General features: G+C 43.8%; 1 protein-coding gene across 1 annotated transcript in view; it reads right to left on the bottom strand.

Annotated features, from left to right (window-relative positions):
- LOC126252500 (RING finger protein 145-like) overlaps positions 1-13,080 on the bottom strand; it is a 202,111-nt gene that overhangs the window by 162,080 nt on the left and 26,951 nt on the right. The window lies entirely within an intron of this gene.

Here is a 13,080-nt window from a genome sequence, read left to right as displayed (position 1 = left end):
TCAACTTACTAGTATTTAATTCCCATCATTAGTCCCTGGATAGTGAATTTACTAACAAGGGAACCTCCCCATCGCACCCCCCCTCAGATTTAGTTATAAGTTGGCACAGTGTATAGGCCTTGAAAAACGGAACACAGATCAGTCGAGAAAACAGGAAGAAGTTGTGTGGAACTATGAAAAAAATAAGCAAAATATACAAACTGAGTAGCCCATGTGCAAGATAGGCAACATTAAGGATAGTCTCAGCCCAGGAACGCCGTGGTCCCGTGGTTAGCGTGAGCAGCTGTGGAACAAGAGGTCCTTGGTTCAAGTCTTCCCTCGAGTGACTACATTACTTTATTTATTTTTGTAAAGTTATGATCTGTCCGTTCGTTCATTGACGTTTCTGTTCACTGTAATAAGTTAAGTGTCTGTGTTTTGCGACCGCACCGCAAAACCGTGCGATTAGTAGACGAAAGGATGGGAACCGAAAACATTTGATCGCAAGGTCATAGGTCAACCGATTCCTCCACAGGAAAACACGTCTGATATATTCTATACGACACTGGTGACAGCATGTGCGTCACATGACAGGAATATGTTGTCGAATGGCGAATGGGTAAAAAGATTCTTCTACCTTGCCCGATTTAGGAGTTCTTGTGGATGTGATATCCACTCCCAAAATAGTGATGAAAACATAATGGACGGACAGATAATAATTGTCTGAAAATAAAAAATTAAAATTTTTCACTAGAGGGCAGACCTGAACCAAGGACCTCTGGTTCCACAGCTGCTCACCTTAACCACGGGGCCACGGCTCTCCTGAGCCAACACACTCCTTGATGTTGCCTATCTTGCACATGGACTACTCAGTTTGTATATATTGCTTATTTTTTCATAGTTCCACACAACTTCTTCCTGTTTTCTAGATTGATCTGTGTTCAGTTTTTCAAGGCCTATCCACTGTGCAACTTATAACTAAATCTGAGGGGGTGCGATGGGGAGGTTCCCTTGTAAGTAATGAAAGGAGTACCACATTATAAACCAAGTCTATGATATTAATGGAACCTTCTCTCTCTTCTTCACTGAATAATTTCATGTAAGAGGTTGAAAAAACAGCAAAATTAATTTTGTTCCACTTACAATTAGAGGAACAAAATGCGTGGTTACTTGCTTTCCAACTTTTAAAACTCTATGGTGATATCAGCAGTAAATAGATACTATTGATAAATGAAATGATCCAAATCTGCACTACATAAGAAGGGATTAATACTTTTTTATTATAAAAGAAAAGCAAGAACTGTCATGCACAGAGGTCATGCCTTTCCCATATTTCTACACACTGTATCATTTTGATAAGCACCTTTTCTCTTTTCTACAAACTTAAATGATATAAAATGCTGCTAATCATAATTACAAGAAAAGTATACAAATAAGAGCTTATGTAGCAGTCTAAAACACAGCTGTATGTGGATACCAGTGCTCCCAGTTGGTGCACATCGACAGCGCAGAAAGATACGTATATAGCTTCTTTTGTGTGTTTACTTCATAGATTCTTACTTAAATTGCGTGTGAGTTTTGTATAGGAGGTGTAATTTCGAGTTTTAGTTACTGTAATCATAAATTCAGGCAGATTGTAGCGCAGTCATTAGGCATTTGTACAGGTTAGTTCACACATTCTTTGCATGTTTCCCTTGCATTATCTAGGCACGGACTCGTGTTTCAGTAACTGTTGTTCAACATCGATTAGAATGGACAAGGACTGTGACTGCTGTGTTCGGATGAGGGCTGAGTTGGCATCCCTTCGCTCACAGCTGCAGGCGGCGCTGACTTCGGTCGCGCAGCTTCAGGCTGTTGCCAATGGGCACCACTGTGGGGAGCCAGACTTGGGTATCATGGGGATGTCAACCTCGTCCCGTCTGTCCCCAGATTGGTCTGCCGCTGTGGTTGCCCCGGTTGTTGCCCACAGTGGGGCTGAGCCCTCGCCTGTGGTTGATTGGGAGGTCGTTCCAAGGCGTGGCAGGCAGCGAAAGATGTCCCCGGAGGCTGATCAGAAAGTCTCCCCGGTGCGTCTGACAAACAGGTTTCAGGTACTGTCTCTGGCTGAGCCAGATGCAGCTGCCTGCCCTGTTTCAGAGGACGATTCTCAGCCTTCAAGGTCCGGGCAATCACAGAGGGTGGGCTTATTGGTAGTTGGGAGCTCCAATGTTAGGCACGTAATGGGGCCCCTTAGGGATATGGCGGCTAAGGAGGGGAAAAAATCCAGTGTGCACTCCGTGTGCATTCCGGGTGGAGTCAGTCCTGATGCGGAAAGGGTCCTTCCGAATGCCATGAAGAGCACAGGGTGCAGCCAGCTGCAGGTGGTGGCACATGTCAGCACTAATGACTTGTGTCGCTTTGGATCTGAGGAAATTCTCTCTGGATTCCAGCGGCTATCTGATTTGGTGAACGCTGCCGGTCTTGCTTACGAGATGAAGGCAGAGCTCACCATCTGCAGCATCGTTGACAGAACCGACTGTGGACCTTTGGTGCAGAGCCGGGTGGAGGGTCTGAATCAGAGGCTCAGACGGTTTTGCGACCGTGTTGGCTGCAGATTCCTTGACTTGCGCCACAGGGTGGTGGGGTTTCGGGTTCCGCTGAATAGGTCAGGAGTTCAGTACACTCAGCTGGCGGCTACACGGGTAGCGGAGGCTGTGTGGCGTGGACTGGACGGTTTTTTAGGTTAGAAGGCCTCGGGAAAGTACGGGGTGGGCTGCAATCTCAAAGGGTGCATGGCAAATACAGGACGTGCTTGGATCAAGGAACAATCGGAATTGTAGTTGTAAATTGTTGCAGTTGTACTGGGAAAGTCCCTGAGCTTCAAGTACTAATAGAAAGCACAGAAGCTGAAATCGTTATAGGTACAGAAAGCTGGCTAAAGCCTGAAATAAGTTCTGCAGAAATTTTTACGAAGCCTCAGACGGTGTTCAGGAAAGATAGATACGGCAGAATTGGTGGTGGAGTGTTTGTCTCTGTCAGTAATGGTTTATCTTGTAGTGAAGTCGAAGTAGATACTTCGTGCGAATTGGTATGGGTTGAAGTTATACTTAACAGCTGAACTAAGTTAATAATTGGCTCCTTCTACCGACCCCCAGACTCCGATGATATAGCTGCTGAACAGTTCTGAGAAAATTTGAGTCTCGTAACGAATAAATACCCCACTCATACGGTTTTAGTTGGTGGGGACTTCAACCTTCCCTCGATATGTTGTTCAAAACCGGTGGTAGGCAGAAAACATCTTCCAAGATTGTCCTAAATGCTTTCTCCGAAAATTATTTCGAGCAGTTAGTCCACGAACCCACGCGAATTGTAAATGGTTGTGAAAACACACTTGACCTCTTAGCCACAAACAATCCAGAGCTAATAGAGAGCATCATGACTGATACAGGGATTAGTAATCACAAGGTTGTTGTAGCTAGGCTCAATACCGTTTCTTCCAAATCCACCAGAAACAAACACAAAATAATTTTATTTAAAAAAGCAGATAAAGTGTCACTAGAAGCCTTCCTAAGAGACAATCTCCATTCCTTCCGAACTGACTATGCAAATGTAGACGAGATGTGGCTCAAATTCAAAGATATAGTAGCAACAGCAATTTAGAGATCCATACCCCATAAATTGGTAAGAGATGGAACTGATCCCCCATGGTACACAAAACAGGTCTGAACACTGTTGCAGAGGCAACGGAAAAAGCATGCAAAGTTCAGAAGAACGCGAAATCCCGAGATTGGCTAAAATTTATAGACGCGCGAAATTTGGCACGGACTTCAATGCGAGATGCCTTTAATAGGTTCCACAATGAAACATTGTCTCTAAATTTGGTAGAAAATCCAAAGAAATTCTGGTCGTATGTAAAGTACACAAGCGGCAAGATACAGTCAATACCTTCACTGCGCAGTGACGATGGTACTGTTACCGACGACTGTGCCGCTAAAGCGGAGTTATTGAACGCAGTTTTCCGAAATTCCTTCACCAGGGAAGACGAATGGAATATTCCTGAATTTGAAACATGAACAGCTGCTAGCATGAGTTTCTTAGAAGTAGATACCTTAGGGGTTGCGAAGCAACTCAAATCGCTTGATACGGGCAAGTCTTCAGGTCCAGATTGTATACCAATTAGGTTCATTTCAGATTACACTGATACAATAGCTCCCTACTTAGCAATCATATACAACCGCTCGCTCACCGATAGATCTGTACCTACAGATTGGAAAATTGCGAAGGTCGCACCAGTGTTTAAGAAGGGTAGTAGGAGTAATCCAACGAATTACAGATCTATATCATTGACATCGGTTTGCAGTAGGGTTTTGGAGCATATACTGTATTCAAACATTATGAATCACCTCGAAGGGAACGATCTATTGATACATAATCATCATGGTTTCAGAAAACATTGTTCTTGTGCAATGCAGCTAGCTCTTTATTCGCACGAAGTAATGGCCGCTATCGACAGGGGATCTCAAGATGATTCCGTATTTCTAGATTTCCGGAATGCTTTTGACAACGTTCCTCACAAGCAACTTCTAATCAAGCTGCGGGCCTATGGGGTATCGTCTCAGTTGTGCGACTGGATTCATGATTTCCTGTCAGGAAGGTCGCAGTTCGTAGTAATAGATGGCAAATCATCGAGTAAACCTGAAGTGATATCAGGTGTTCCCCAGGGAAGCGTCCTGGGACCTCTGCTGTTCCTGATCTATATAAATGACCTGGGTGACAATCTGAGCAGTTCTTTTAGGTTGTTCGTAGATGATGCTGTAATTTACCGTCTAGTAAGGTCATCCGAAGACCAGTATCAGTTGCAAAGCGATTTAGAAAAGATTGCTGTATGGCGTGGCAGGTGGCAGTTGACGCTAAATAATGAAAAGTGTGAGGTGATCCACATGAGTTCCAAAAGAAATCTGTTGGAATTCGATTACTCGATAAATAGTACAATTCTCAAGGCTGTCAATTCAACTAAGTACCTGGGTGTTAAAATTACGAACAACTTCAGTTGGAAAGACCACATAGATAATATTGTGGGGAAGGCGAGCCAAAGGTTGCGTTTCATTGGCAGGACACTTAGAAGATGCAACAAGTCCACTGAAGAGACAGCTTACACTACACTCGTTCGTCCTCTGTTAGAATATTGCTGCGCGGTGTGGGATCCTTACCAGGTGAGATTGACGGAGGACATCGAAAGTGTGCAAGAAAGGGCAGCTCGTTTTGTATTATCACGTAATAGGGGGGAGAGTGCGGCAGTTGGGATGGAAGTCATTAAAGCAAAGACGTTTTTCGTCGCGGCGAGATCTATTTACGAAATTTCAGTCACCAACGATCTCTTCCGAATGCGAAAATATTTTGTTGAGCCCAACCTGCATAGGTAAGAATGATCATCAAAATAAAACAAGAGAAATCAGAGCTTGAACAGAAAGGTTTAGGTGTTCGTTTTTCCCGTGCGCTTTCCGCCAAGCACTTAAATGTGAATTGCAGAGTAATCATGTAGATGTGGATGTAGATGTAGATGTAGATGTGTGAAAATCTCTTGCCAACATCATTGGTGATGATTGCATGCTGAGCTGCACTTCCATCATGTTTGGGCTCCCAGGTCCTCTGACCTCAATCCGTGTGATTACTGGTCGTGGAGTTACCGTTGCAAGTCTACTGAAACCATCTGGCCTTATCAGGCGTTCTAAAGGACAACATCCAATGGTAATATCTCACATACCAATTGATATGCTGTACAGTGCTGTTCACAACATTGTCCCTAAATGACTGATGGCTGCCATGTTGAACATTTGTTATAAATAACATCATCCAAAAATCAATTGTTATGCTAGTTACTGATTTTTTTGTCATATGTAGAGCATAACATGCCCATACCAACATAGTCTGGATGTGCTGATTCTGTGTAAAATGGATGTCTTGGTTCTAGCTTTCTTCTTCACCACCTCTGCAATAGCTGGGGAGAAAAACAAAGGTCAATCACTGAAGATGACCCTGTAGATGTAGGAAAGAGTGTATTTTCAAGTCTGGTGAGATGACAAGACACTCTCTCAGTGGATGACTCGCTCAATAATTTGACTCTGGGAGTGAGTGGTAGCCTAGCCCCAAAGCACAACCTGTGCACTAAAGTCTCCCTTGAGAAGGAATGAGTGGGGAGCAATCTGTTGGTCACTTTGGCTTCCACTGTAACTTCTTGTGTGGCCTTGATAAGAGGGAAAGGAGAGGAGTGGCATCTGTAATCAACAAAAACAGCCCTTCGATCCCCAGCACTGTCTCAAGCAACATCATCCTTGTGTAGGGGTGTGGCTCCTTAACACAGGTGTTCTGGTGACTTTAAAATGAGTTTCCTATAAACAGATGTGAAACTCTCTCTCTCTCGGGCCAGGAACTGTAATTCTTCCAAATGCAATCGGCATTCATTTATATTCTGCTGCAACAGAGAAGTCCCTGGGGGAACCCCTGATTAGTGATGGTTGTACTTGTTGTTATCCCTCAGTGGTGGTGATTTACCCGAGAGATCAGGGGGGACATTTGACAGTGCCTGGCTCTCCGGTACCTCCATGCAGGTATCAGTATTCTTAACAGTAAAATCACCATTGGAAAGAGAGAGCTCACTGATACAATGGTTTAGCTGCCACTTTCTTTGATTTAAAATAACTTTTGTGTGCCTTTTTCCTCACGTAATGGGAGGAGTTGCTTGTATAGATAGAGAGGACGGCTTAATGGGTTCCTGAGAGTGTGCAATAGTACTAGGCTGAGATTCCAAGAGTGTGGTCGATGGCTTCCGAATGATTTCAGCTTCAAGTGTAACTTTCCCCCCCACAGGTACACTGGCATGTGCATGTACTACACTGGCATGTGCATGTACTCATACTTGAGTCTGTAGGAGCTAGCTGATGGTACACCTGTACGTCAGGAGTAGATTTGAACTGAAGTTGCTCCACAGGGATCCCATGAGTGACTACGGAAACAAATATTGACCCAGATAGAGCTCCACATGCCTAAGCAAGCTTTATACAATGGGGGCAGCAGGTGCCCCAGAGGTTACATCACTAGAGATTGTTTTAGCTCAAAAGCCATTCATCTCATCAGCATGTAGCAAACCTTGAGGTTAAGTTTCCTCCCCCCCCCCCCCCCCTTTCAATAGAGGTGTGTACCCTCCTTAAAGTCCAGTGAAGCCAAAACCATCTTTCCCCAAGACACACAATGATCCACCACTGGGCCTAGCAATGGTGCCTGAAGAATGCAGAGTTAGAAGAGGTATGGTAGCAATGACCAGTCTCCCACATAGGGAAACCCGGGGTCTTGTACCCATACTCAACAACTGCTGGCATAGCTCCCTGAGGAAAACAGAGCCCTCCCTTCCCTAAGTTGTCGGACGCTTTTTGTCAAACCCTTCTGCTGCGGCCTTTCCAGCTTGGGTGACCTTGCCAGTAGCTATGTACCACCAGCATAGCCCTCAACATCATTGAGGCACACAAATCCTCCCGCCCAACACTAAAGGTGTCTTCGATAAGGCAGCTTCCTCCAGAAGGACCTAAAAGAATAACGTGTCCATTAATTTTAAAACTAATTATGAATACATATCCTGTAAACTATCTATGTTGGGGACATCCAGCTCCTAAAACATCACGAGGCTCCCTAAAACTCGACCCAGGGCAATCAGAGTTTGAGCCCTATAATACATTATGGGTGTTGAAGTCTCCCAGTAGCAAAATGAATGAGGGACTTGTTCTATAAGATCAGTGTGAGCCTCAGGAACTATTGCCTTTTGTGGTGGTCAGTACGGAGGGCATATAGTAATCCTTTGACTGACAAGAATTTCAGCTGTAACTGCTTGCAGGTCAGTAACCAAGGACACAGTAGAGGAGTGGTGTTTGTCACACGCAAACATGTTTACCCTTCTTTGGCCCTTTCCCCCCATCATGCCATCTTTGTGGTGGACAGTACAACCTCATAGCATATGACTGTCAGTCAAGTTTAAAATGTGTTTCCTGTAAACAAAAGCATAGGGGATTTTCTTATGCTACAAGTTTTACTTTCTCCACAAGTGTACTGAACCAACTGATTATACTATGGCAGACATTATGTTTGTGAGGCTCATCTTTCACCCTTTCTATCCACAAGTGTGAGGATTCTGCCATGTTTGGAGGTTTAGTGAAGGGGCTAATTGTTGTCCCAAGCACATTTTGTATATCGCTGTCTCAGAAGTGTAATTATTAGAACCACCAAACGGAATGAGATCCACACAGTCTGATAGTTAATGACCTGTCTTTTTCTGTGGTTGATGATTCCCCTTTGGTTTGTTTGTCAGAGGAGACTTCAGAGGAACATTCATGGCACTGCTGGACTGTTTACTGAAGACTGCCTTTTGAGGTGTTGGGAGCTCTATAATGTCAGTAACCTGGTGTTCTCTGATTATCTGGAGGGAGTTATATAGTATTCACAATAAAAGCAGCTTACAACTGCTCTTACCCAAGTATTGGTGCTGGCACTATTTACTTCCATTTGAAGAAACATCAGCTTTCTGAATAGGCTTTTTGAGATCTGAAGCAAATGAAGTGGCGAGAGTGGGAGGTCGTATTGCTTTATAGATCTTTTATGTCTCACCAAACAAAATACATGCTGTTGTTTTCAGGTCATGTTTGGTATGCCCACCAGAACGCATGATGAGTTGTTTGTGGCCGAAAGTCTGAGTGATCCATGACTCCACTGCAAGCAGTGAGAGTGTTGGTACCATTGGGCATTGCCTCCAGTGTCGTAGCTCCCCTGTTGTGACCAAAGCGGACTCCAAAAACAATCAAACGCTAGCATTAGCCCAGACTGGTTTATTCAGCCACCACTTGCATTGCACAAGTATTCTGAACTCTCCATTCTGTCACACTCTTACCATTTCTGTTTTGTTCCTGACTGAGCTTTAAGACTCTCTGATCACCAGTAAAGTTGACATCTGGTGTTTTTTGTGGGTGCAATACATCATGGTATGCTGCACTTATGCCACAAAGTTTTTTGTTAATGCTATCCTCTCACTATGCAAGTTACAACATCCTTTATCTTCCTTCCTTCCTTCCTTCAAGGTACACAAGGTAGTTTCTATTCCAGACAGGATGATCCCCAGAGCAATTAATGTACTTGGAGGATGAACAAATGACCCCTTCGTGGGCAGCACTAGCCTACCACAATTGCTGCAAGTAGCTTCTCCCTTACAAAGGACTTGCATTTAAAAGAGTCAATTGGGTAGGCTATGTGAGGTCTCATCTTAAAGTGAATGAAAGCTGGTTTGATGAACTCTGGAGGTGGTGTGCTGCTAAATGGAACAATAAAGGCATCTATTTTTACCAGTTCATCAGCCTCCATAGTTGAGGGTCAGCTGACTTATAGGCAGGGGACCCAGCTGCGATTCCTGATACTGCCAGGAATTTTTCCTTGGTGGGAGGACTGGAATAGCGACCACTCAGCCTGAGGGCTACTTGAATGAGAAGTAGCGGCACAATGTGTGCTAACCCAACAATGGCTGTAAGAGCAATGTGCTGAACCCACAACCCTCCAGACAGCATCTGTCATGGCATTGACTGAGGATGATACTGCAGTTAGTCAGGCCTGATTGGCCCCTCTGCGGCCAGAATGGCAGTGCTTTTCTTTCTACCAGTTTGCCGTCTACCCTTTTCATAATATTTTGTATGTCAATCACACCTTCTTGAGCCCATGTATGTCAGTTGTTCTTTGGGAATACCTACAATACCCTTTCATGACAAAAAATCTTTGCTGTAGTTCAAGGAGTTGTGTGGCTCTGTTTTGACGTCACTTTACCCAATGCATTTAGCTGCCTGGAAGCATGTTGCTTGCTCGGAACTAGATATTCCAACCAACACTGTTCCATTTCTCAATGGCTTCACAGACTATAAGGTGCCTCCACACAACCAGAATGAAGAAAGGTGAAACTTTCTCGAAGGTTTTCTTTCTAACTATTAAAAATACATTCTATCTAGCAGCATGAACTGAAGTGTTCTGAATAATTCTTGCTTCAGGAGGACTGGCTACATGAGCCTTCTTGTTGGGTGGGGTGTTGATATCCACTAGCAGTACACTCATTCACATAGGAGTTCAGTTGGAAAAGTTCAATGGTTCCACTTTGGGCACACAAGCAGCTAGCGAATTAAGGGTCTACCCAAACTGAGCTCCACTTGGCTGGGTAAGCCTTGTACTTCTGAGGTTCAGCAGGTTCTCCAGAGGTTGTCCACAAACAGCTGTTCTGCCTCAGCTGCTAAGAGTCTTATCAGCATGAAGCACACTTTGAGATTGGAGTTTTTATTTTCTTAGGTGTTTATGTTGTCCTCATGGTCCAGGCAGTTAAACCAAGATCCACAGTCACTATGGCACACAATGTTCCACCACTGTGCTGCATGAAGGTCACTGTAGTATGCCAAGGCCTCATGGTTAAAGAGGAATTGCAGCACTCACCAGTCCCGACCTCAAAAACATGAGCTCATCAAACACACATACGGCCAATGATGGCTGATCTACCTGAGGTACTTGCCAATTAGAATGATGCAGGGGGACACATATGGCTTTATCAAGGATACCATGGATACAGCAGACATTACACCCTTTTTTCATATGTCAACTGTGACATTCTGGTGACAGAAGGGTAGATCATTCTGGAAGGCTGCCTTCCTCTACTGGAATCTCTACTCAAGTTATGAGATGAAATGTCTGGACAGCTATTCAAAACATCCTACATTGTGGCCACATTGGTCCAAGACTGCCAAGAAGCAGTAACAGACACATCCCCAACTACTACTGCTTTGAGAAAATATCTACGAGGGGCATTTGAAAAGTCCATGCAAAGTCCGAGAGATGGCACCACCAGCACGTATCGAGGTCATGTTTAGTTAGTAGCATCTTTGGAAAGAACGCACACCAAGTTTCAGCCATATTGGCCTATTTCTTTGTGTTTGGCATTTGTGTCAATCAAGGAAGTCGGGTGATTGTCAAAAAATGGATGAAAAAGAATTTTGTGTGATGATGAAACATTACTTTACGAAAGACAAAACACCTCAGGAGACTAAGAGAAGCTTTATAAACATTACAGTGACTCTACACCTTCATTTATAACAGTTTATAAGTGGTTGCCTTCTGGGCACAAGTGATGCTGAATGTTCTGGATGCCCTGTGGAGGTTACGACTTCAGAAATCATTGAGAAAATCCATGATATGGTGATGGATGACAGAAGAGTTAAGGTGCGTGAGATTGCTAGTGCTGTGGGCATCTCAAATGAATGGGTACATAATATTTGGTGTAAACATTTGGACATGAGAAAGCTATCCGCGAAATGGGTTCCAGGAATTCTCACGCTTCACCAAAAACGGAATCATGTGAAGTGTTGCAAGGATGTTTTTCAGCTGTTCAGGAAGAATTCGCAGGACTTTAAGCATCGTTTCGTCACTGTGGATGAAACATGGATACATTACTATACTCCTGAGACCAAACAACAATCTAAACAATAGGTTACCAAGGGAGAATCTGCAGCAAAAAAAGATGAAGACCATTCCTTCAGCCGGAATAGTTATGGCGACTGTCTTTTGGGATTCACAAGGAATAATCCTCATCAACCATCTGGAAAAGGGTAAAACTATTACAGGTGCACGTTATTCATCATTATTGGACCGTTTGAAAACTGAGCTGCAAGAAAAACGCCGGTGATTGGACTGCAAAATAGTACTTTTCCATCATGACAATGCACCAGCGCACACCTCAACAGTTGTTGTCATAAAATTAATGGAAATAGGATTCCAACTTGTTCACATCCCCCCTATTCTCCAGACTTGGCTCCCTCGGACTACTATTTGTTCCCCAATTTGAAGAAATGGCTGGCAGGACAAAGATTTTATTCAAACGAAGAGGTTATTGCAGCAACTAACAGCTATTTTGCAGACTTGGACAATTCCTATTATTCAGAAGGGATCAATAAATTGAAACAGCGTTGGACGAAGTGTATAAGTCTAAAAGGAGACTATGTCGAAAAATAAAAAAGGTTTTCCCCAAACATGTGAGTAGCTTTTATTTTTGCACGGACTTTTCAAACACCCCTCACATATTGGAGTCCCTGCTAAAAACAGATGACACCTTATGAAGAAGACAGCACTGTCATCTGTGCCAGAGTGACTATTTTGACCACTCAGTTCAAAAAGAACGGTTTTGCAGTAGTCGTAAGAACTAAAAATGTCAAGGAGAAGGGCACTGTTGTGGTGGATCATGTAGCAGCTCAAGTATAGAAAGCTGAAACACAAGTGAAGAAGAAGAAGAAGACCTAGACTTTCCCATGGAACAGAAAAGCAAAACTAGTTAGCATCAGAGAGATTTACTAAGGCACAATTGGATGTGTTTGTCTACTTGTTCAAAATATACAGGAATAGAAGAGAAATCTAATCCACTAGCTTTTTGGAAGAAGTACCAGAAGTCCAAGTGATCTTTGTCCAATGCTGCTTTAAAGAGCGGTTAGTTAGTTAGCGCTCCGTCTTCAGGCGACAAGTGGCCCACCGGGACCATCCAACCGCCGTGTCATTCTCAGCTGAGGATGTGGATAGGAGGGGCGTGTGGTCAGCACACTGTTCTCCCAGTCATTACAATAGTTTTCTTTGAACAGAGCCACTACTATTCAGTTGAGTAGCTTCTCAATTGGCATCATGAGGCTGAGTGCACCCCGAAAAATGGCAACAGCTCATGGCGACCCGGATGGTGACCCATCCAAGTGTCGGCCACGGCCAACAGCACTTAACTTCGGTGATCTGACGGGAACCGGTGTATCCACTGCTGCAAGGCCATTGCCGCTTTAAAGTACAGGATGTACATAAAGTCCAGGTACACTTTCAATTATTTACTGCACAAGAGCCAAACATTGTACAGACATCATACATATGTCATTTTGAAGAGAAACCCTGAAAGTTCTTTTTTTTTCTGTATACCACCACAGCTTAGTTTGGTAATTTGCCGATAGTCAGCGCTAGTCGCCAAACATGGCGAGTTCAGGTGCGGAGCGAGCTTTCTGTGTGTTGGAGTTTGACAAAAACAAGTGTACT

The sequence above is a fragment of the Schistocerca nitens genome, chromosome 4 (assembly GCF_023898315.1).
Source record: "Schistocerca nitens isolate TAMUIC-IGC-003100 chromosome 4, iqSchNite1.1, whole genome shotgun sequence".
NCBI lineage: Eukaryota > Metazoa > Arthropoda > Insecta > Orthoptera > Acrididae > Schistocerca > Schistocerca nitens.
This window is presented reverse-complemented; position numbering and strand designations above follow the sequence as displayed.